Consider the following 26001-nt stretch of genomic DNA (forward strand, 5'->3'; position numbering starts at 1 on the left):
CTTGCTTTGAATACTTCCCACTGTGCAAATATAGACTAACCGGCAAGTAGATGCTGCCTTTGCCAGGTCCTCCCTAATGTTAATGAAATTGGCCTTCCCCCAGTTTAAGACTTTATTGCTGGTCCATCCCTGTCCTTTGCTGTAACCACTTTAAATCATACGGAGCTATGGTCGCTATCTCCAAAATGCTCCCCCACTGACAATCCCTCCACCTGACCAGCTACATTCCCCAAGACAAGGTCCAGTGATTCTCCTTCCCTCATTGGTCCATCTACACACTGTGTCAAAAAGCTCTCCTGGACACACCTCAAAAATTTTGCCCCCTCTGACCTTTTAACGCTAAGGCAATCCCAGTTAATATTTTGGAAACTGAAATCCTCCAGGACGATAATCCTATTTTATTGAATCTGTCTGATATCTGCCTACATATTTGTTCCTCTATCTCCCGTTGTCTGTTGGAATACACCTCCAACAAAGTGATGACACCCATTCATGGTGTATGTTATCATCAATGAATTCATGAACCAGCCATTTAACCTGCTCACTGAAGCCCAGTTCAGGTTTTGTCAGTACACTCAGTACCAGATCTCACTGGGGTCTTGGTTCAGGTGTGGACCAAAGAGCTGAATTCCAGAGGTGATGTGAGAGTGACTGCCCTTGACATCTGGACAGCATTGGACCCAGTGTGGTATCAAGGTGGTAAAGCCAAAGTCAATGGGCATCCTAAGGTTGGAGTCATACCTCACAGGAAAAGAAGATACTTGTAGTTGTTGGAGGTCAGTCATCCTAGCTGCAGGACATCACTGCAGGAGTTCCTTAGGGGCAGTGTCCTGGGCTCAAACATCTTCAGTGCTTCATCAATGACCTTCCTTCCATCATAAGATCAGAAGTGGGGATGTTCACTGAAGACTGTGCAGTGTTCAATTCTATTTGCAGTTCCTCAGCAAATGAAGCAGCCGGTGTGTGCGCACAGCAAGATCCAAACAATTTTCAGCCACGGGCTGATAAATGACAAGTAACGTGCATGCCACGTAAAGGCCAAGCAGTGACCATCTCCTACAAGGGAGGCTCTCACCATCTACCACTGGCATCACCACTGGCCAGGTTTAATTGCATCAGCTCCTCTGCTGCTGAAACCCTTGTCCATGGCTCTGTTACCTCCAGCGTCCAACACACTCCTGGCCTACCTCCCTCATACCATCTTCCCTGAGGCTGAGCTTGTCCAAAGCTCCCTGAGCCATTTGTAATTCCTTCTAAGTCCCATTCGCTCTACATCTTGCCTTGGCTGACTTACATCTGGCAAAGCTCGACTTAAAAGCTCCCAACTTTGTTTCCAAGTCCTTCCCTTCCTTCATTGGACAAGATGTGGTCACCTGTCCGTTATCTCCGGGACCTCAGTGTCAAATGTTTCTGGCAATTCCTTCAGCAAAACGTTGTGGGATATTTCACTCTTTGGAAGTGCTATATAAATACTGTCATTGTCCTGTTCTTCACTGCCCCTCTTCCAGCCTAACAATGAACCAGCAAAGAAAATGCAAACTCATTGTTCCTTCACGTGTTTGTGTGACACATGTTTACCGCATTCTTGCATGTTGAGCAGTGGCCGTCTCAGTCACTGAACAATGTGCTGGAAATCTTCCTTCAGTTCTGTGCACAAAACGCATTCCCAAAATTTGCTACTGCTGGATTGCCCACTGCATTGTGAGTGTAATTAAAGTGAATAATGACAAACCCCTGTCCCAAGGTGTCCTTGTCTGCTGCATCAAAAACGCTAAGATTCAAGCTCTTCCCTTTCCTCGCTCTCCACAGAATGTACTTTTCTCTGACCCCTCACTTAAACCAGTAGCCAAACAGAATGGGCTTTGGATCCCTGCATGGAGATCATCAGCTCCTAACTGCTCAGTGGTTCTCAGAGACTGACACAGATCATGAAACCTGCTTCACTTCTTGGGTCACGATTGATAGAAGCCCTGCATCTATATTTAATGACTGTTTAAATACTGTGGAATTTTTAAGTTGGACACGATATTTATCCTGAAGCCAGGTGTGACACTCTTGTAGCAATGTTTAGTTGTTGAAGGTTAGTGGAATTGTCAGAAAAATCTGCTCATAACCACAGTAACCTCATCTGGGGAAATACACCATAAAACTCCCGAGGAGATTTCTGTTCTGCAGAAAGTTCTGGGGCATTGTGCAGTAACCTATATGTATTTTTCCCACATTGTGATCAATAAATTTCCAAACCCATCTCAAAATTCCCAGAGGAGGAACTGAAACAGAAGGAAGTTGTGCAGGACAGAGAATTCCCCTTCACACATTTTGTTTGTAATTGAACTGCAGCATGTTAAAGCCTTTCTCATTTAATAAAGAGAATCTATTAAAGGTCAGGGAACACAGAACAAACTTCCTATGCTAACCTGTGGCAGAACATAACTCAACATGCTTTCTTGTGCCAACCAGCAGTGAGTTTGGAGCCCACAGCCAGTGTGATCTCACCAGCAAATGTAATCAAGGATTCTAAATGTGGCATTTTATTTGATGCTAATTCTTCTCAGATGAGGTGCAATATCTAACCATCCTCAACTCCTTCATTATTAAAATGCTCATAAAGACTGGGGAGATAATTAAATCTTGGTAGTTAAGCTGCTTCTTATCAAGTGATGAAACTTTATTTCTTCCATTGAATAGGAATTCCATCAAGTTACTCAGCTGGGACACAGAAGGAAAAGCAATCAAATCTTATTAACGTAGAAGGAAGGGGAACAGCTGCTGAGGCAGAATCATAGAGCACTAGAAAGCTTTAAATTGTCATTGTTTATCTCTTTGGATTTGCTGGTCACAGAAAATGCAGCTGATGTACACAGAATCAATAATAGCCTATGTTGATTTCAGTCCTTTCAATGTGTTTAATTCTTTTTGGAACTGCTCACGGCAGATGCTGAAGGCTCCAATGAACGATAAAGGCCACCAGAGTGTTCAGCAGTTACTTGAAGTGCTTCTGTGAGAATTAGTTGACCTTTTGCAAAATCACAAAAATTACGTTTACTTTGAAGTTGAACAAAGTTTATCAAATCTTCAGTTACATTACCATTGCAATGTGGTCTGTGAGAAGGTTGTGAGAAAGAGCAAGTTTCTGATCGTTTTCTGCTATTGCAGAGCATACACCAACACACACTGCACCCCCACACTGCACACCAACACACACTGCACACCCACACTGCACACCAACACACACTGCACCCCCACCCTGCACACACTGCACCCCCACACTGCACACCAACACACACTGCACCCCCACCCTGCACACACTGCACCCCCACACTGCACACCAACACACACTGCACCCCCACCCTGCACACACTGCACCCCCACACTGCACACCAACACACACTGCACCCCCACCCTGCACACACTGCACCCCCACACTGCACACCAACACACACTGCACCCCCACCCTGCACACACTGCACCCCCACACTGCACACCAACACACACTGCACCCCCACCCTGCACACCAACACACACTGCACCCCCACACTGCACACCAACACACACTGCACCCCCACCCTGCACACCAACACACACTGCACACCAACACACACTGCACCCCCACACTGCACACCAACACACACTGCACCCCCACACTGCACACACTGCACCCCCACACTGCACACCAACACACACTGCACACCCACCCTGCACACCAACACACTCTGCACACCCAACCTGCACACCCACACACTGCACACCCACACACACTGCACACCAACACACTCTGCACACCCACACTGCACACCCACACACACTGCACACCCACCCTGCACACCAACACACACTGCACACCCACCCTGCACACCCACACACTGCACACATCACTCTGCACACCAACACACACTGAACACACCACCCTGCACACACTACACAACAGTCCAGCACACACGACATATTATACTGTCACACAATCCTTATTGTTCCATGTTGACATTCCATACACCAGTGTAATCCAAAATCCCTTGTAAGGAAATGTTTTCTCCTACCCATCAGTAAAAACTTGCAGTTGTAATAACTGAAGGAAGGTCAATGCATTTTGTCTTCTATTTTAATCAGATCACTACCATTAGCCCAAGTAAAACACAGCCTATGCTATACAATGGCAAACAAGACCAATGCTACAAGAATGATAAAAGTTGTTGCCTACACCTTTTTGCATTCCTCCTGGATTAGCTCAGCCCTTATCGAAGTAGATAGACATCCCAGAGGCATCTGAGAGCATCAGGTACTGTGGAAAGACTGACACAGAGTTAGTCTGTTGGTTCACAATACTTTGCAAAATGAGACTTGGTGTTTCATTCATCAGAGCATGAAAAATTATTAATGGGGCAGTGTGGATCAGCAAGTTCGTGGGAGAAGCCTACTGGGTTTTCTCTGGGCTCAGGAATAGGAACTGCCACAATTTTGAAAGCAGTCTAACTCTCTCCCAACACACAAATCTAGAGGCACTGGGAAGGGTCCTCGAGAAGTGAGAACATGGGAGACCACGGGAAAAGTAATGCCAACTTAATTAGGCCTATGCCTGTGTCAGCCAGTGCAAGCCTGGCGAGGAGCACAGACATTGGCTTGGGCTGTTAATACAAGGCAAATGTTGTATTAAAAAATGTAATTAAAAAGTAGTTTTGTTGAAGTTAAGTTTCTTTGCATTTTTGATGAGACATCTTTACCAAGTGATCTTATTAAAACAGTAAGTGTCTCCTGTTAAGGAGAGGAAATTGTCAAAAACATACTTTAGTTAATTTCTGAAAAGACTTTGAATTTGGAAGTATACTTGATTTTAGATGCAAGTTCTCTGAAGTGTAGAGTCTCCCTTTAAGTTTGATGGGACTGGAGAGGTTGAGTTATAAGGAGAGACTGGACAGGCTGGGGCTGTTTTCCCTGGAGCGAAGGAGGCTGAGGGGTGACCTTACTGAGGTTTATAAAGTCATGAGGGACAGAGATAAGGTGGATGGTCATAGCCTTTTTTCCCAGGTGAGGGGAGTTTAAAACTAGAGGTTTAAGGTGAGAGGGGAGAGATGTAAAGGGGACTTTTGAGTGTTTCACACAGAGGGTGGTAGGTTTATTGAACGAACTGCCAGAGGAAGTGGTAGAAGATGGTCAATTAGAATGTTTGAAAGATATTTGGATAGCTACATGGATAAGAAAGGTTTAAAGGGATATGGACCAAATCCCATTGTTATAAGACTATTGAATGATCCCCTAGTACGATAAGATAGACTCCTGACCACACAATCTAACTCGTTATGGCACATTACAAAGACGTACGGGTTAGAAAGTTGTGGACATGCTATGTTGGCGCTGGAAGTGTGGCGACACTTGCTGGCTGCCCCCAGAGCACTATGTAAAAAGATGTATTTCACTGTGTGTTAAGATGTACATGTGACTAATAAAGAAATCTTATCCTATCTTGCACCTTATTGTCTGCCTGCACTGCACTTTCTCTTTAACTGTAACACTTTATTCTGCATTCTGTTATTGTTTTCCCTTGTACTACCTCAATGCACTGATGTGATGAAATAATCTGTATGGACAGCATGCAAAACAAGTTTTTCCCTGTACCTTGGTACATGTGACAATAATAATCCAATTTACCAAAAGTTACCAATGTAAATGCAGACAAATGGAATGAGTTCAGGAAGGCACCTTGGTCAGCAGGGATGAATTGGGCTGAAGGGCCTGTTTTCATTCTGCATAACTCTATGACTCGATGGTCTTGTGTTACTTAACTCCATTAAATATAAAGATGTGCTGAAAATATTGAGCTTCAAACATAATGCCATTATCTTTCAGCATTTAAAGATTCAAATTTCTTAAAAGATTTAAAAATCTAGAACTTTGCAAGAATAGAAATTTAATCTGATGTGAACTAATGTAACCACAGCAAGCAAGTCCATGACTGAAATGTCCAAATAGTCATCAGGTTTGCACAGAGGGTAGATCAGGCTCAGATTTTCGTGGGCGTTCTGTATTTTGAATGTTGGAATATTAAAGTCCAACATGATTAATATTCATTCAAATACCCACAGGTGACATTTACATTTCCAGGTAAGTTAACAGTGTAATCTTTTTGTATCATGTAAATTGCTGAAATACCGATGATCTATTGTAACCCCAGCACAGCTGCAGGATTAATGGAAAAATAATCTCTTGTTCTAAATCTGTCCTCAAAGCCACTGTAGTTGGTATGTATGCTCTTGCTTGACAAATTCCTCTTTTTGTCTTAATGGTTCTAATTTAAGAAAACAATTACTATGTTATTGTATTGTAAGATATTTCCTCATCACAAATGGGCATGTCCCTTGCAAGGTCTTCAACTTTCTGAATCAAGAATCAGAAATTCTTGAACCCTTGATCTCCCAATTTACCTGGTCGTGGCCCTTGCACCTTATTGTCTGCCTCCACTGCACTTTCTCTGTAACTGTAACATTATATTCTGCATTCCTTTTTCTTTCACAACCCTAATGTAATTATGTATGGAGTGATCTGTACGGATGGAACACAAACAAAAACTTTTCGTTGTATCTCGGTACATGTGACAATAATAAACCAATTCCAACACCAACTGCTGAGATTGAGCAGTGCAATGCCTGTGTGACCAAACAGGCACTAATGACTGGGTGACATCAGTTCCAACCCCACCACAGCAGGAGAGCTAAAATTGGTAAAGGTAACTTTGTAAGTCCCTGATTGTTGTAAAAACTCATCTATAAATTCGCCAATGACACCACTGTTGTTGGCAGAATCTCAGCTGGCGACGAGGAGGCGTACAGGAGTGAGATAGATCAGCTGGTTGAGTTGTGTCACAACAACCTTGCACTCAACACCAGCAAGATCAAGGAATTGATTGTGGACTTCAGAAACGGGAAGTCAAGAGAACACACACCAGTCCTCATTGAGGGGTCAGTGGTGGAAAGGTTGAGCAACTTCAAGTTCCTGGGCATCAACATCTCAGACGATCTATCTTGGGCCCAACACATTGATGCAATCACAAAGAAGGCACACCGGTGGCTCTATTTTGTTAGGAGTTTGAGGAGATTTGGTATGTCGCCAAAGACACTTGAAAATTTCTGCAGATGTACGGAGGAGAACATTCTGACTGTCTGCATCACCGCCTGGTATGGAGGCTCCAATGTGCAGGATCGCAAGAGGCTGCAGAGGGTTGTAGACTCAGTCAGCTCCATCACGGGCACAACCCTCCCCACCATTGAGGACATCTTCAAGAGGCGGTGCCTCAAGAAGGCGGCATCCATCATTAAGGACCCTCACCATCTGGGACATGCCCTCTTCTTGCTACTACTATCAGGGAGGAGGTACAGGAGCTTGAAGACCCACACAATGATTCAGGAACAGCTTCTTCCCCTCTGCCATCAGATTTCTGAACGGTCCACGAACCCATGAACACTACCTCGTTATTCCTCTTTTGCACTATTTATTTATCTTTGTAACTTATAGTAATTTTTATGCTTGCACTGTACTGCTGTCACAAAACCAGAAATTTCATGACATATTGTCAGTGATAATAAACCTGATTCTGATTCTGAGTTTCCTGAGGACAAAATCTGCTGCCCTTAACCAGACTGGCCCACACTTGTCTCCAGTGTTTGACTCTGGGCTATCTCCTGAAGTGGTCACTTTGCCCTTATCATTCCAGCAGTAAATTCAAACAAGACAACATGTATAAAGATTGGATTAATTTGGGGAATGTAGCAGATAAGTGAAAACCATGAAGGCTTGTGTGCACATGGAATGGGTTTCACTGTGGTCCGAGTTCCCAGCAGTTCTGCCCCTACAACTGCCTGGGCTGGCCTGCAGTTGATATCCGGTGACCATAAATCAAATAAGGGGATGTATTTTTAAATATATTAAGGTCATGACCAAAGTATGTTCAAATGTATTGTTCCAGTTTTTTAAATTTTATTTGGATTAGAATATAAGGAGCTTAGGAGATGAACTGAGGAAATAAAGAGTGTGTTAGAGTCTTGGTTGAGTTATAGATCCTCCAGTCGGAACCCAGATACATTATGTTACCCATCACGTTCCAGAGGTACACCTTCCCTCTGCAGCACCAGCCATGTCCCAAGCAGATTCTCTGGTATCTAAAGAACTTTACGGCAAAACTGGGCATGCAGTGACTTTCAGCTGTAAAAGCTGCCATAATTTGACATAAATTCGCATTGTTGCTGCATTCACTTCGTGTGCTGAGTGAGGGAACTCCAGGTTTCACTGGTGAGTTTGGGGGTTACTCACTGAGGGAGCCCCAGCTTCACTCCTGTGTCTGGGGGTTACTCAGTCCACTGTGAAAACCTTTAATGGCAACTGAGGCAGACGGTACCTGACCTGGGGAGTTTGATGCTGACACCAGCATTCCATTTCCAAGCACTCCGTGTTCCTCATCTAATGAGCATTCAATAAACATTAAATCCCATAATCAGATCCATTTGCTGAAGAGAACTGTGGTTTTGAATACTTTTGCAATGTGTAACACATCATAATCAGAAGGCAAAGAACACAGAACCAAAGTTGTTATTTTGTTTTCCGATTGGGATCTTCAGCACACTCCACACTCTGCCCTCTCCCCTTCACTCCCCACTCCTCTCATCCCCTCCCCTCCCCTCCCCTCCCCTCATCCCCTCCCCTCCCCTCCCCTCCCCTCCATCCCTTCCCCTCCCCTCCCCTCCCCTCATCCCCTCCCCTCCCCTCCCCCTTCATCCCTCCCCTCCCCTCATCCCCTCCCCTCATCCCCTCCCCTCCCCTCCATCCCTTCCCCTCCCCTCCCCCTCATCCCCTCCCCTCCCTTCCCCCTTCATCCCTCCCCTTCACTCCCCACTCTCCTCATCCACTCCCCTCCACTCCCCTCCCCTCCCTTCATTCCCTCCCCTCCCCTCCCCTCATCCCCTTCTCTCCTCCCTTTCCTTGATCTGTGGTTTTTTTATTAACCTGCAAATATTTCTGAATCACCGTCCCCACTTCCCAACCCCTTTTACTGGTTTTCCTACATCAGCAGCTGTGCTTCTCCAGTCCTTCATCATGTGAACCATTGCGGAATTTCTAGAGGTTTGAAAGGTGGCAAAGGAGTATAAATGAGTCTGTCTGAGCTTATTTCCCCTTCTGTCTCTCTCTCTCTCTCTCTCTCTCTCTCTCTGTTCAGTTTGGGAGCTTGCAAGTTCTTGCCCAATACACACAAATTGCTGGAGGAACTCAGCAGGGTCTCGACCCAAAATATTGACTGTTTGTTTCCCTCCGTAGATGCCGCCTGACCTGCTGAGTTCCTCCAGCACTTAGAACACTAGAACCATAGAACACTACAGCACAAAAAGGAGGCCATTCATCCCTTCTAGTCTGTGCCAAAACTTTATTCTGCTAGTCCCATTGACTTGCACCCAGTCCATAACCCTCCAGACCTCTCCCATCCATGTATCTATCCAATTTATTCTTAAAACTTAAGACCAAGCCCGCATTTACCACATCAGATGGCAGCTCATTCCACACTCTCATCACTCTCTGAGTGAAGTTCCCCCGAATGTTCCCCCTAAACCTTTCCCCTTTCACCCTAAAGCCATATCCTCTTGTACTTATCTCTCCTAACATAAGTGGAAAGAACCTACTCGCATTAACTCTGTCTATGCCCCTCATCATTTTGTAAACCTCTATCAAATCTCCCCTCATTCTTCTACGCTCCAAGGAATAGATTCCTAACCTGTTCAATCTTTCCCTGTAACTCAACTCCTGAAGACCCGGCAACATTCTAGTAAATCTCCTCTGCACTCTTGCAATCTTACTGATACCCTTCCTATAGTTAGGCGACCAGAACTGCACACAATACTCCAAATTTGTCCTCACCAATGTCTTATACAAGCTCACCATAACATCCCAACTCCTATACTCAATACTTTATTTATGAATGTTTCTTCTTATCAATATTTATGAATGCCAGGATGCCAAAAGCCTTCTTTACAACCCTGTCTACCTGTGACACCACTCTCAGGGAATTATGTATCTGAACTCCCAGATCCCTTTGTTCCTCTGCACTCCTCAGTGCCCGACCAACTCAGTGCAATACCAACTCAAAATAGAGTCCCTGACCAGCCGCCAGTTATGGCAGGGCTTACATGCTATAACAGGCTACAAGACAAAGTCAGGCTGCATAGCTAACAACAGTGCATCCCTTCCTGATGAACTTAACGCATTCTATGCGCGTTTTGAACAAAAAGGAAGTGGATTGTCACCATCCACCCTGACAGCCACCAACGCAGCTGAACCTGTGATCACAGTTGAGGACGTAAGATCAGTCTTCCAGAGAGTGAACACGAGGAAAGCACCTGGCCCAGATGGTGTCCCGGGCCGCGTGCTCTGATCTTGTGCTGATCAGCTGGCAGAAGTATTTGCGGACATCTTCAACCTCTCCCTGCTTCAGTCTCAGGTTCCCACCTGTTTTAAGAAAACAACTATCATCCCGGTACCAAAGAAAAGCAAGGTAACATGCCTCAATGACTACCGACCAGTGGCTCTGACATCCACCATCATGAACTGCTTTGAGAGGTTGGTCATGGCATGCATCAACTCCAGCCTACCAGACAACCTGGACCCGTTACAATTTGCCTATTGCTAAAACAGGTCTACAGCGGATGCCATCTCCCTGGCCCTACACTCAGCTCTGGAGCATCTGGACAGTAAAGACACCTATGTTAGACTATTGTTTATTGAGTACAGCTCTGCCTTCAATACAATAATTCCAAGCAAGCTTGTCACCAGACTCCGAGACCTAGGACTCAACACCTCCCTCTGTAACTGGATCCTTGACTTTCTAACCAACAGACTGCAATCAGTGGGGATAGGCAGCAATTCCTCTGGCACGATTATTCTCAACACTGGTGCCCCACAAGGCTGCGTCCTCAGCCCTCTACTCTACTCCCTATACACTCATGATTGTGTGGCCAGATTTTGCTCTAGCTCCATCTACAAGTTTGCAGATGATACCACCGTTGTAGGCCGTATCTCAAACAGTGATGAGTCGGAGTACAGGAAGGAGATAGAGAGCTTAGTGGAATGGTGTCATGACAACAACCTTTCCCTCAATGTCAACAAAAGAGCTGGTCATTGACTTCAGGAAAGGGGGCGGTGTACATGCACCTGTCTCCATCAATGGTGCTGAGGTCAAGAGGGTTGAGATCTTCAAGTTCCTGAGAGTGAACATCACCAACAGCCTGTCCTGGTCAAATCACATAGATGCCACAGCCAAGAAAGCTCACCAGTGCCTCTACTTCCTCAGGAGGCTAAAGAAATTTGGTTTGTCACCTTTGACTCTCACTAACTTTTACCGATGCACCATAGAAAGCATTCATCTGGATGTATCACAGCTTGGTACGGTAACTGGTCTGCCCAGGACCGCAAGAAACTGCAGAGAGTTGTGGACACAGCCCAGCGCATCACGGACACCAGCCTCCCCTCCTTGGACTCTGTCTTTACTTCTTATTGTCTTGGTGTAGCAGCCAGCATAATCAAAGACCCCACCCACCCGGGACATTCTCTCTTCTCTCCTTGTCCATCGGGTAGAAGATACAGGAGCCTGAGGCCACGTACCACCAGACTTAAGGACAGCTTCTACCCCACTGTGGTAAGACTATTGAACGGTTCCCTTATATGATGAGATGGACTATGACCTCATGATGTACCTTGTTGTGACCTTGCACCTTATTGCACTGCACTTTCTCTGTAGCTGTGACACTTTACTCTGTACTGTTACTGTTTTTACCTGTACTACATCAATGCACTTTGTACTAACTCAATGCAACTGCACTGTGTAATGAATTGACCTGTACGATCCGTTTGTAAGACAAGCTTTTCACTGCACCTTGGTACAAGTGACAATAATAAACCAATATCAATACCAATACCAGAACTGCACACAATACTCCAAAGTTGGCCTCGTCAAGGTCTTATACAACCTCACCATAACATCCCAACTCCTATACTCAATACTTTATTTATGAATGTTTCTTCTTATCAATATTTATGAATGCCAGGATGCCAAAAGCCTTCTTTACAACCCTGTCTACCTGCGACGCCACTTTCAGGGAATTATGTATCTGAACTCCCAGATCCCTTTGTTCCTCCGCACTCCTCAGTGCCCTACCATTTACTGTGTATGTCCTACCTTGATTTGTCCTTCCAAAATGCAACACCCCACACTTGTCTGCATTAAATTCCATCTGCCATTTTCTGGCCCATTCTTCCAGTTGGTCCAGGTCCCTCTGCAAGCTTTGAAAGCCTCCCTCGCTGTCCACAACGCCTCCAATCTTAGTGTCATCCGCAAACTTGCTGATCCAATTTACCACATTGTCACTTAGATCATTGATATAGACAACAAACAACAATGGCCCCAACACAGATCCCTGAGGCACACCACTAGTCACAGGCCTCCAGTCTGAGAAACAATCGTCCACTACCACTCTCTGTCTTCTCCCACACAGCCAATTTCGAATCCAGTTTACAACCTCTCCATGGACACCTAGTGTCTGAACCTTCTGCACTAACCTCCCATGTGGGACTTTGTGGGTATAGCTCCAGATTCCAGCATCCACAGAATCTCATGAGTCTCCAAATTATTGCCCACTTTGTTTATTTCATTCTCTGCCAGATGAAAGGTCCAATCTGCTCTCTCTGACAGATGTAAAAAGAATCCCAGTGCTATTTCAAAAAAAGAGCAGATAATTTAATCCTGGTTCCTTGGCTGATACATTCGCTCAACCAGCTTCTCTGAAGTATATTGTCTGAACGTTTATTTCACTGGTGTTTGTGGGGACCCTGTCTGTGGTGTCCTCTATATTAAAGTGGAGATTGCACTTCCAAAAACATTCCACTGTCTGCCAAATGTATGGGACATCCTGAAGTCATGACACGTGTTGGAGGAACACAATCCTCCATTTCATTTATCTTAAAATTCCTATCAGAGTTCCCAGAAAAATAAGATAAGATATTGTAGCGGCTAGCTACGCACTATGAAATGAAGACACAGAGTTGCTGGTTTCGAAATCAGAGGTCGAATGCCGACAGGGGCGCGGTCCGCCTTTAATAGCTGAAAACTTCCCGTGCTACAGTTCCCGCGCTGACGTCACGCGCAGGTCACCTGACCTTCCCGTGTGCGGGCTTTCCCAGCCCAACGATGGGGAAGAAGGAGGGCCCCGCGCCATCTTGGATCGGGGCCTCCAACGACGTCGCGATGTCGGGAGTCGGTTCAATGCCGGTGCTGTGAGTCGCTACATAACCTCCCCCAGAACCGGCAATACTGTCGGGAAAACCAGAATTAAATAAACTATGACTTAGTTGGTCCGCGCTCGCTGTACCACCACGGGTTGGTCCGAGTCTAAATGAGCTGGCTTCAGCCGGTCAACCGTAAACACTTCCTCACGCCTCCCAATGTCCAGCACGAACATAGACCCATTGTTCCTGATGACCTGGAATGGCCCTTTGTACGGCCATTGCAGTGGTGATCGGTGCGCGCCCCTCCTGACGAAGACAAACTTACAGTCTTGGAGGGAAGTCGGCATACGGATCGGGGCCTGTCCGTGTCGCGAGGTGGGAATCGGGGCCAGGCTTCCAAGCCGCTTGCACAGCCAGTCGAGTGCTGCGGCAGGTCCTTCCTCTGGCCCCCGAGGGGCGGGTAGGAACTTGCCCGGGACGACTAAGGGCGTTCCGTAGACCATCTCTGTGGACAAAGCATGCAGGTCCTCTTTTGGCGCCATGCGTATCCCCAGCAGGACCCAGGGGAGTTCGTCTACCCAGTTGGGCCCCTTAAGGCGGGCCATGAGTGCCGACTTCAAGTGACGATGGAACCTCTCCACCAGCCCATTGGATTGCTGGTGATAGGCGGTGGTGAGGTGGATCCGGGGACCCCACAAGTCGGCAACGGCAGACCACAGGCTGGAGGTGAATTGAGACCTCCTGTCTGAGGTGATATGTGCCGGGACACCGAAACGGGCCACCCAAGTTGACAAAAGGGCCCGTGTACAGGATTGGGTGGAGGTGTCTGCTAGGGGAATGGCTTTAGGCCAGCGGGTAAAACGGTCAATAATTGTGAGGAGGTGCCGCGCTCCTCGGGAGACTGGGAGGTGGCTGACCAGGTCGACATGGATATGGTCGAACCTCCGGCGGGTAGGCTGAAGATCCTACAAGGGGGCCTTGACGTGCTGCTGTACTTTTGAGGTCTGGCAGTGAGTGCAGGACCGGGCCCATTCAGAAACTTGTTTACGCAGGCCATGCCAGACAAACTTGTCTGACACCATCCGGACAGTAGTCCAGATGGATGGGTGTGCAAGGCCGTGGATGGCATCAGACACCCGTCTGCGCCAGGCAGCTGGGACGATGGGGCGGGGTCTACCTGTGGAGATATCGCAGAGCAGGTTGCGCTCACCGGGGCCTACCAGAAGGTCTTGCAATTGCAGGCCTGAGACTGCAGTGTGATAGCTGGGCATCTCCATGTCTGTTCGCTGTGCCTCCGCTAAGATGTCGAAATCCACCCCCGGTACAAAACCTGGATGGTGGGCCGTGACAGTGCACCCGCGACCACTTTCTCTTTCCCCAATGACGGCGGACGTCAGTGGTGAACTCTGAGATGTACGACAAGTGCCGCTGTTGCCGTGCTGACCAGGGATCTGAGACCTTGTTGAAGGTGAAGGTCAACAGCTTGCGGTCGGTGAAAGCTGTAAACAGCCTGCCCTCCAAGAAGTAGCGGAAGTGTCTGATGGCCAGGTACAATGCCGACAGCTTGCGGTCGAAGGCGCTATATTTGAGCTCTGGTGGTTGAAGGTGCCTGCTGAAGAACGCCAGCGGTTACCGACGCCCTTTGATAAGCTGTTCTAGCACGCCTCCGACCGCCGTGCTGGAGGCGTCGACCGTGAGGGCAGTCGGGACGTCCGTGCGAGGATGCACCTACATGACCACGTCCTCCAAGGCCTGCTTGGTTTCGATGAACGCGGTGTGAGCCTCTTCCAACCAAACAATGTCCTTGCTTCCGCCTGACAGGAGAGCAAACAACGGGCGCATGATATGGACCGCGGATGGTACGAACCGGTGATAAAAGTTTACCATACCGAGGAATTCCTGCAGGCCCTTGATGGGGGTGGGTCTGGCGAAATGGCAGATGGTGTCGACCTTGGCAGGCAGGGGCGTGGCGCCGTGTTTGTCGATCCGATGACCCAGGAAATCGATTGTCTCCAGCCCAAATTGGCCTTTGGCTGGGTTGATAGGCCGAAATCCCGCAGACGAGAAAAGAGTTGGCGGAGGTGCGTGAAATGTTCCTGGCGGCTGTTGCTGGCGATCAAGATGTTGCTGAGGTATGTGAAGGTGAAGTCGAGGTCGCGCCTGACCGCTTCCATGAGTCGTTGGAAGGACTGAGCAGCGTTCTTGAGACCAAAGGGCACCCGGACGAATTCAAAGAGGCCAAAAGGTGTGATCAGCGCCGTCTTCGGAATGTCATCTGGATGCACCGGGATCTGGTGATACCCGCGGACGAGGTCGACCTTGGAAAAAATGGACCACCCATGTAGGTTGGCAGCAAAGTCCTGAATGTGCAGCACGGGGTACCGGTCCGGGATAGTAATGTTGTTGAGACATCGGTAATCGCCACAGGGCCGCCAGCCTCCGGCTGCCTTGGGGACCATGTGTAGCGGAGAGGCCCATGGGCTGTCCGACCATTTTTTTGAATTCCTCTTTCACGAGGCGGAGCTTGTCTGGGGGTAGCCGCCGGGCGCGGGCGTGGAGGAGAGGGCCCTGAGTGGGGATGTGATGCTGGATGCCGTGCTTGGGCAAGGTGGTGGAGACCTGGGGCGTTAGTACGGACGGGAACTCTGCCAGAACCCTGGCAAACTTGTTGGTCGATGTGGTGACAGAGTCGAGGTGTGGGGCTGGTAGCTTGGCCTCACCCAACAAGAATGTTTGGAAGGTCCTGGCATGTACCAAACACTTACCCCGCAGGTCAACCAGCAGACTGTCGGCGCGAAGGAAGTCTGCCCCAAGGAGTGGTTGCGCGATGGCGGTCAGGATGAACCTCCAAGTAAAGTTGCAGGTGCCGAACTGGAGGTGTACCAACTGGGTGCCAAAGGTCCGAATGGCGCTGCCATTGGCGGCTCTGAGGGCGGGTCCTAGTGTGCAGTTGCGAGTCTCAAGGCCGTTGGGAGGCATGACGCTGACTTTGGCTCCTGTGTCCACTAGGAACCGACGTCTGGAACACCTGTTACACACATGCAAGAGCCTATCCAGGTGGCCAGCCGCCGTAGCCATCAGCGGCGGCTGGCCCTGGCGTTTCCCGGAAACCGGCATGGTGGCCGGCATCTGCGGGCATCAGTGCCCCACCGCTAGTGGTAGAAACACCATTGGTTGGTCGGTGTCTCAGACCTGGTGGCGTGTGGGGAGTGTTCGATCGCCGGGTCTGGCCTGCTGGGCCGCTGGGTACGTGGCGTGGCAACGTGCTCGATGGATGCTCCGCTCTCCTTTCTCACCCGCCAAAGGACATCTGCTCAGGCGGCCACCTTCCAGGGTTCGCTGAAATTGGCATCCGCCAGGAGCAGGTGGATGTCGTCAGGTAACTGCTCCAGGAAGATCTGCTCAAACAGCAGGCAGGGTTTATGCCCGCCCGCCAGGGCCAACATCTCATTCATGAACGTGGAGGGGGGTCTGTCGCCCAACCCATCGAGGTGGAGTAGGCGGGAGGCCCATTCGTGTCAGGAAAGGCCGAAAGTCTCGAGGAGGAGGGTCTTGAAGTTATCGTACTTCTCCTCTGGGGGCGCCTGGAAGAAATCCTCGACCTGGGCGGCGGTGTCTTGGACGAGGGTGCCCACCATGTAATAGTACTTTTTGTCGTCCCTGGTGATCTGGCGAACCTGGAACTGGGCCTCGGCCTGGTCGAACCAGACACTGGGCCGGAGGGTCCAGAAGGTGGGCAGTTTAAGGGCTACTGCCTGTACCTCTTGCTGTGCAGACATTGTGGGTCCAAAAACGTTTGGACTCGTTGGGGCCACCAATGTGGCGGCTAGCTACACACTATGAAATGAAGACACAGAGTCGCTGGTTTTGAAATCAAAGGTTGAATGCCGACCGGGGCGCAGTGCGCCTTTAATAGCCGAAAACTTCCCACGCTGCAGTTCCCGCGCTGACGTCATGCGCGGGTCACCTGACCTTCCCGTGTGCGGGCTTTCCCAGCCCAACGCTGGGGAAGAAGGAGGGCCCCGCGCCATCTTGGACGGGGCCTCCGACGACGTCGTGATGTCGGGAGCCGGTTCGATGCCGGTGCAGTGAGTCGCTACAATATCTTTATTAGTCACATGTACATCGAAACACACAGTGAAATGCATCTTTTGCATACAGTGCTCTGGGGGCAGCCCACAAGTCTCGCCACACTTCCAGCGATTGTTTTGATCTCCTTCCAAGACCCTAAACTGAACGTTGCCCCGGTACATACACCACCAGTTTGGTTTCTGTAGGCTGGCATTATGAATGTGTAGAAACCGGATTTGACAACTGAAGAAGTTTCCTTTGGTTCCAGATACCCAGGTTCACAGAACAACTTAAAGTACCAAGACCCAAGGAGCTTTAAACACCTTTTGTCCACTTCTGTAGTGCTGGTTCTAACAGTGGGTGCAAGAGTTCTGTGCTTTAACTCCCATTACATAACAAATACATTTAACGACATGCTTATAATTTCCCTGTGCAGGACAGTCAGAGTGAGTCTTCATTCATTGGAAGGTGGTTGTCCTCAGTCTCGACGTAACATGACTCCTTACTTTTAAGTTTACTGTCCAGCCAATAACTTGGATAGTTGGCATGAAAAGTGGCTGAGGGGTTGTTTCTGTGCTGTTTGACTCTGAGCCTAATCAAAACAAACCACATCAACACAGCTTCTACCTCAGTGGTAACTACATGAATTTACTTACCATTTGCCATCAACAGACACTTAAAAAGGCTTTCCCTAGATCATGAGAATTCTCCTCAAGTTCCAATTCAGGGAGAATTCTAGCCCTCTGGGGGAGAGAATTCCAAAGATTCACAACTATTTGAGAGGAAAATTCCTGCTCATGTCCATCTTGAATGGGCGACCTCTTCTTCTGAAACCATGCCCACTGGTTCTGGAGACTCCCGCCAGGGGAGGCATCCTCTCGATATTCCCCTATAATGACCCTTTGAATCTTAGTTTCCATACGATCACCGCTCATTCTTCAGTATCGGCACAATCTACTTGACCTCTCTTCATACGTCAACCCCATCAACCTAAGAACATTCGAGTGAACCTTCTCTGCACTGCCTCCAACCTAAGAACATCCTCCTTCAGTATGGAGACTGAAAGTCTGCTCAGTGTTGCAGTGTGGTCTCACCAGGGCCCTGTAAAGTCACATCACAACTTCCCTGCTTTTATACTCTGTACCTCTTCTAAGAAGGCCAATCTTCCCCCAGCTTTCCTTGTTACCCACTGGAGAGAACACCTTGCTCTCCTTCAGAATGGGGGACGCAGCATTTTAATTTTACCTGAGCTTCATAGAAAGTATCACACCTCAGATGGTGAGGCACTCCCTCAGCAGGGTTAGTACTCAAGTCCCTGAAGTCACACATGAACTTCTCTCTTGTCACCATGCAAAGACCAACCAGAACGGACTGGGAATGACTCCCTGGATACGTTCGAGGTATAGATATGGTGTCACCAGTTGGATACCACACTGAAGTCAGGGCATCCATCTCCCAAACCGTTCACTCCTGGACCAATGAACCTCTGCCTTTGGGTGTGAACGTTTACAGATCTTACCTTGTCTGGTGCAGCCGCACTTCACATTAGCCTGTTGGTGTGTCCAGTCAGTCCGTGCCTTGGGGTACTGGTCATAGGTGCTGTGGGAGGAGGAAAGGGTTACTGGAGATAGGTTCAGTAGATGGAGGACCCTTTGGGTTAATTCTCAAATCTCCGTGAAGCCAACCCCGACTGTGATCAGAAGACGGGAGCTGAAGTTGGTGTCCTTCTGTGGAAGTGTGGCCCTGTAATTAACAGGGAGCTTATGTGGTTCATGATCAATCTTGTTAACACAAGGAACTGTGAAGGGATGGTCAGATTCTCTCCAGATGTCACGGACAGCCAAACTTTGGTGCTGACTAAACAAATTCAAGCTCAATGGAGTTCTTTGCTGTGGCTTCTTACAAGTGGGTGTTATTTTTGGACGTCAAGATTTCCATGCTACATTTTTGAAAAATGTGAGTGTGGTGCCTACATCTGTATTCCTCATGGTGTTGGAAACTGAGCCAGAGTGCTCCTTCTGCAGAACAAGGAGAGTGTTTGAGGCAAAGAGAGAGAGTGAGAGAGAGAGAGAGACAGAGAGAGAGAGAGAGAGAGAGAGACAGAGAGAGACAGAGAGAGATGGGGAAGGTGGTTGTGTGGTGGCAGTAGGGAAAGAAAGAGAGGGAGAGAGAGGGAGAGAGAGCGGGAGAGAAAGAGGGAGAGGCACAAAGTGGGAGAGAGAAATAGAGGAAGAGAGGGAGGGAGAGAATGGGAAAGTAGAGAGAGGGAAGGAGTAGGGGAAAAAGATAAAGAGAACTTGAGAGTGGAGAGAGAAGGAGAGAGGAAGGGAGAGGAGGAGAGAGACTGAGGGGGAGAGAGTGTGAGCATGGAGAGAGAAGGAGAGAGGGAGGGAGGCAGAGGAACAGGAGGTAGTGGAGGTTTAGAGGGAGAGGGAGGGAGGGAGAGGGGCAGAGCAAGTACAGGGGTCCCTGGATTACATCAGCGTTCCGTTCCTGAGAACTGTCTGCAAATGGAATTTTCCATGAGTTGGGAACGAACAATTTCTCCCCAAACCGTAATGTGAAATCTTTAGCTTCAACAGCCCCTGGGGACGGATTTGGAAAGAGGAGACTGGGGAGGGTCAGCGAGTTGTTACCAGCAGGTGAGTGATAACAGATGTTTGTCTGACTGGGCGAAGTGACGGGGAAACTGATCTGCTCATCAGTGGGAAAACCTTTGGTAGTTTACTAAAAGAAGGTGTGCAGTAACGAGGGGTGACTTGAGGTCTGTAAAGTCTGATCTTACCTCAAGGGGACATCGGAGGAGGCACCGGCCTTTTCGATGGGTGTCCTCTGCATTGTGTGTTGGTGAAGAGATGGAGAGCTGTACCTGAGGACAGAGTCTGGGACAATTCCTGTAACGTCGGATTCCGTAAGTCAGGCCTTCCGTAACCCGGGGATCCCCTGTGTTTAATTCCAATCCAGAGACAGAACTGATGACACACGAGAACTTATGTTTACAACCTGTAAATGTTTGATCATAACTTGAAGAGCGCAAGACTGTGAGAGGAATGTGTCAGCGGTGACAGGTATGATTTCTGATTATCACAGACACCAGTGTCTTGGCTGCAGTGATACGTTGGGAGCTCCTTTCCCTTTGGGTTGACATTGTTTTCAGACTGGGAGATAGAAAACATAGAAACATAGAAAACCTACGGCACATACAGGCCCTTCGGCCCACAAAATTCTACCTTAGAAATTACTAGGCTTACGCAAAGCCCTCTATTTTTCTAAGCTCCATGTACCTATCGAACAGTCTCTTAAAAGACCCTATCATATCCGCCTCCACCACCGTTGCCGGCAGCCCATTCCACACACTCACCACTCTCTGAGTGAAAAACTTACCCTGACATCTCTTCTGTACCTACTCCCCAGCACCTTAAACCTATGTCCTCTTGTGGCCACCATTTCAGCCCTGGGGAAAAGCCTCTGACTATCCACACCATCAATGCCTCTCATCATCTTATATTCCTCTCTCGGGTCACCCCTCATCCTCCGTCACCCCAAGGAGAAAAGGCCGAGTTCCCTCAACCTGCTTTCATAAGGCATGCTCCCCAATCCAGGCAGCATCCTTGTAAATCTCCTCTGCACCCTTTCTATGGCTTCCACATCCTTCCTGTAGTGAGGGGACCAGAATTGAGCACAGTACTCCAGGGGTCTGACCAGGGTCCTATATAGCTGTAACATTACCTCTCGGCTCCTAAATTCAATTCCACAATTGATGAAGGACAATACACCATATGCCTTCTTAACCACAGAGTCAACCTGTGCAGCTGCTTTGAGCATCCTATGGACTCGGACCCCAAGATCCCTCTGATCGTCCACACTGCCAAGAGTCCTACCATTAATACTATATTCTGCCATCATATTTGACCTACCAAAATGAACCACTTCACACTTATCTGGGTTGAACTCCATCTGCCACTTCTCAGCCCAGTTTTGCATCTTATCTATGTCCTGCTGTAACCTCTGACAGCCCTCCATACTATCCACAACACCTCCAACCTTTGTGTCATCAGCAAACTTACTAACCCTTCCCTCCACTTCCTCATCCAGGTCGTTTATAAAAATCACAAAGAGTAAGGGTCCTAGAACAGATCCCTGAGGTACACCACTGGTCACCGACCTCTATGCAGAATACAACCCTTCAATAACCACTCTTTGCCTTCTGTGGGCCAGCCAGCTCTGGATCCACACTGCAATGTCCCCTTGGATCCCATGTCTCCTTACTTTCTCAATAAGCCTTGTATGGGGTACCTTACCAAATGCCTTGCTGAAATCAATATACACTACATCTACTGCTCTCCCTTCATCGATGTGTTTAGTCACATCCTCAAAAAATTCAATCAGGCTCGTAAGGCAGGACCTGCCCTTGACAAAGCCATGCTGACTATTTCTAATCATATTATACCTCTCTAAATGTTCATAGATCCCGCCTTTCAGGATCTTCTCCATCAACTTACCAACCACTGAAGTAAGACTCACTGGTCTACAAGATGATCTCATTTCAAAGACTTGGAAAATTCTGGAAATGGCAACTGTGGAGCGAGGAACAAAGTTAGTAATTCAGGCTGACGACCTTGCATCAGAATCATTTCAAAATGATTGAGGGGAAGTTGGGTTCCTGGAGATCTTTTAGCCTCCCGTCCTGAGTTGAGCTCGTCAAATTTCAAACCCTTCCATTTCCCTTTCCCGAGAATTGGCAGATTTGTACAAGAAATTTAAAAATTCCATCATATTTTGAAATGAATGCTTTTGCTTTTAAACTAGACATTCGTTCTGGAAGGAGCATGGAGCTGGGAATTAGTGTGGGAGGCTCCAGATGCATAAACATTGTAAAGGTAGTTTTGATGCATACTCACCTGGTAAATGCTTGAGATATTATATGTCCAAAAGTCACGAGTCTTCCTCCCACTTTAGACATAAATATCACTGTTGCTATGAAAATCTGCGCACTAGCAGGAAAGCAAAGCCAAGAGAACCAAAGAGTTTGCTATTGTTGGCACCTTAGTCACACTTTTATCTGAAATAAAGAAAAATATTTTAATATTGCATAGTTCTGACTTTTAGTAAAAGGGTTATTGTCACCTAAGATTCTAAGGAGATGAAATGACAATAAGTAGGAAAGGGTAGTGCGATGTTGTTCACATCAGTGTCAGGGTTGGATTAATTTGAATCCAAACAAAGGTAAAATAGTTTCAAAAAGTTGTCACTGCAGCAGATTTAATTCTGGTGTTGCTTTTTGTAAGTTTTATTCCCCACTATTTAACCTTAACATTGGCAAGAGCCAAGTTAAGGTGCTCGTGGATAGAGGAATGGTTGGGGCTGAGACCCGAAGGAGCCCATTCGGGCTCTGCTGATTGTGTAGGGGCTGAGATGAGGACTCCAGTGAATTAGTGTTCAGTGATGGACAGCCCAAAGTACCAGCCTCCTGCTCGATGTTCCCCAATACTTCTTTCTATTCTAGATTGTTCTGATCAAGGTTTGATTGTGGTTCACTGTCCTCAAGAGGACACCTTCAAGAGGCGGCGCCTCAAGAAGGCGGCATCCATCACTGAGGACCCTCACCATCTGGGACATGTTCTCTTCATGTTACTACCATCAGGGAGGAGGTACAGGAGCCTGAAGACCCACACTCAATGATTCAGGAACAGCTTCTTCCCCTCCGCCATCAGATTTCTGAACGGTCCATGAACCCATGAACACTACCTCGTTATTGCTTTCATTTTGCACTATTTACTTATAGTAATTTTATCTCTTTGCACTGTACTGCTGCCGCAAAACAACACATTTCACATCACCCTAGTCAGTGATAATAAACCTGATTCTGATTCATTCTGATAGATGTTCACCCTTCTGTGTACAACAGAACATACGGTGACACCTTCCTTCCAGGACCTCCCAACCAGTTCAGGCAGTGGATTCCATGCTCAGTGGGTGTGGAGTGCTCGGCATGACCTTGGGTGGGACACATGCCGATTGTAGGGTCGACAGAGATGTTGGACCATCCATTCCTGATAGCTCTCTCTCTCCCTCCCTCTCCCTCAATCCTTTCCCTTTTGTGAACAATTTACCACACCTCTTTTATCTTCAGTACAGCAGCACAGCTGGTTGTGGGAGAATAAAATGGGATTGGTTCAGGAACTGTGTATGTGGGTGCTTGGTGGCTGGTACAGACTCGATGGGTGGAAGGGCCTGTTTTCATGCAGTATGACCCTGTCACTATGACCCGACCTCTGAGGGGCAGCAGCCACATTGACTGGCCGGATTCCTCCAGCAATGCTGGCCAGCCTCCAACAAACTCCACACCACTGCTGTTTTGGTTTCAGTATCTGGGGTATTTTCCCTGTGACTTTCACATTCACTTTGTGGTCTGGAGTTTCCCAGGGACCTTTCCCAGGGTGAAGGTGGCCTTCTGGGTTTTATCAGCTAACATTTGTTAGGATCATTGTGTGTTCAGTGGGCATTCTGAAGGAAGTCATCCAGAAATGGACTTACCAAATCCTTTCACACAAGACCCCAAACCTGGCCCTGGCCCTGGTTTCTGCCAGGCACTCTTCCCCGTAAGAGGGTAGGGAAGGTACAACAGAACTACCTCAGCATTAGAAGAGGTGGGAGACCATTTAAATGGCACTGGGAAATGCTGGGAATATTACTTTAATATAACCTGCTCACCTTGAGTGCCCAGCTCTGTCATACAAAGCCCATCATTGTGTCATTCTTGTGCTGTGATGGGATTGTCACTGTGTCGACTAGCTGCTTCTCCAGGGTTGGAAGGAAATCCATCACTTCTACGGATAAAGATGATATAAAATTGTACAGAACGAGGGGTGTAAGGTGTGGGTTGTACTCCCACCAAAGGCCTTGGTTCCCTGTGTAGAATTGGGTCAGGTCCCCGGTCATCCTGTGCTGTGTGTGTATTGAACTCCTGTGGCCCTCTGATGGTTTTATGACCCCACTTGAACTCAGCTTTAAGGGACTGAGCCCTCTTCCTGACTGGGGATTTGGGATGAGTGCAGGGAATTGGCACTGAGGTAGGGGCTCTGCTGTAATCTTCCCAAGTGTTGGAGCAGGCACCGGGGGGCAGCCCATGGGCTAACATGGGACCCCTGTAATTTCCAGCCGCTGAAAGCCAACATCAGGCAAATGGCATGTAGACCTTTATTGTGAGAGGACCTGACTACCAGAGTAAAGGTGTCTAACAGACCACACCTGGAGAACTGTGCACACTTTTGATCTCCTTACTTGAAAACTCATGTACTTGCCACTGAGGGAGGTCAATGAAGAATCACTAGACTGGTGAAGAAGGCGTATGGCACCCCTGCCTTCATTGGACAGGATATTGAATACAAGAGTTGGGATGTCATGTTACAGCTGTGCAAGAGGTTGATGAGGCCACATCTGGAATATTGTGTGCAGTTCTGGTCACCACACTGCAGGAAGGAGGTGACTAAGCTGGAGAGGCTGCAGAAAAGATTCACCAGGATGTTGCTGGGACTGGAGGGCTTGAGTTACAAGGAGAGGCTGGACAGGCTGGGGCCGTTTCCCCTGGAGTGAAGGAAGCTGAGGGGTGACCTGATAGAGGTTTATAAAATCATCAGGGGCCGAGATAAGGTGGAGGGTCACAGTCTTTTCACCAGGGTGGGGGGGGGTCTAAAACCAGAGGGCACGGGTTTAAGGTGAGAGGGGAAAGATTTAAAAGGTACCTGAGGGGCAGGTTTTTCACCCAGAGGGTGGTGGGTGTGTGGAATGAGCTGCCAGAGGAAGTGGTAGAGGCGGGTACAATTACAACGTTTAATAGACATTTGGACAGGTACATGGATAGGAAAGGTTTAGAGGGATACGGGCCAAACGTGGGCAAATGGGACTAGCTTGGATAGCTATCTTGGTTGGCATGGATGAGATGGGCCGAAGGTATTGGTTTATTATTGTCACTCGTACCAAGGTACAGTGAAAAACTTGTCTTGCATACCGATCGTACAGGTCAATTCATCATTCGAAGCGCCTGTTTCCATGCTGTATGACCCTACTGTAGTCCTGCGGATGGCGGGTTTGCCACGTGTAGGGATTGAGGAGACTTGGTCATCCAAAGTGAGATCCGGGGTTGTCTGCTCCCGCTCACGGAATGAATTGCCCCAAAGTAGGATTTACAGAATCCGGGATTGGGGATGTGGAGGGAAAGGGGATGGTTCAGATGATAATTAAAGTTTAATCCATGTGTCAGATGAGCTCCAATACTGGTGGGCATCAATACGAGTGTGTAATCAGTCTAGACTGTTGCCATAGGAACGGGATCAGTCCCAGACTGCAGACACAGGGTGCAGCCTGATCCAATTAATGTCCAGCTCCGCCTCAATCCACCAACATCTCATTGTTGGATGTGTTTCTTAATGATGCAAAATTCTGCTGATCTGCATTCAGCTGAAGGAACTTGCAGCTTTTGTATCTGATTTGCTGGCATTAATATTTCATGAAGAGTGTCGGGTCTGGAAGGAAGGGCTTCCTATTAGCTCGTCATTTAAGGAGCTGTCTGGAGCAGTGTGTGACCATTCCATCCTCTGAGAACTTACAAATGTCACAGTGACCAACATTCAGTGTCCACCCGACTCAGTAAACAAGGGCAGGGATTTATCTGTCATT

This window comes from Pristis pectinata, chromosome 22 (assembly GCF_009764475.1).
Source record: "Pristis pectinata isolate sPriPec2 chromosome 22, sPriPec2.1.pri, whole genome shotgun sequence".
NCBI classification, from domain to species: Eukaryota; Metazoa; Chordata; class Chondrichthyes; order Rhinopristiformes; family Pristidae; genus Pristis; species Pristis pectinata.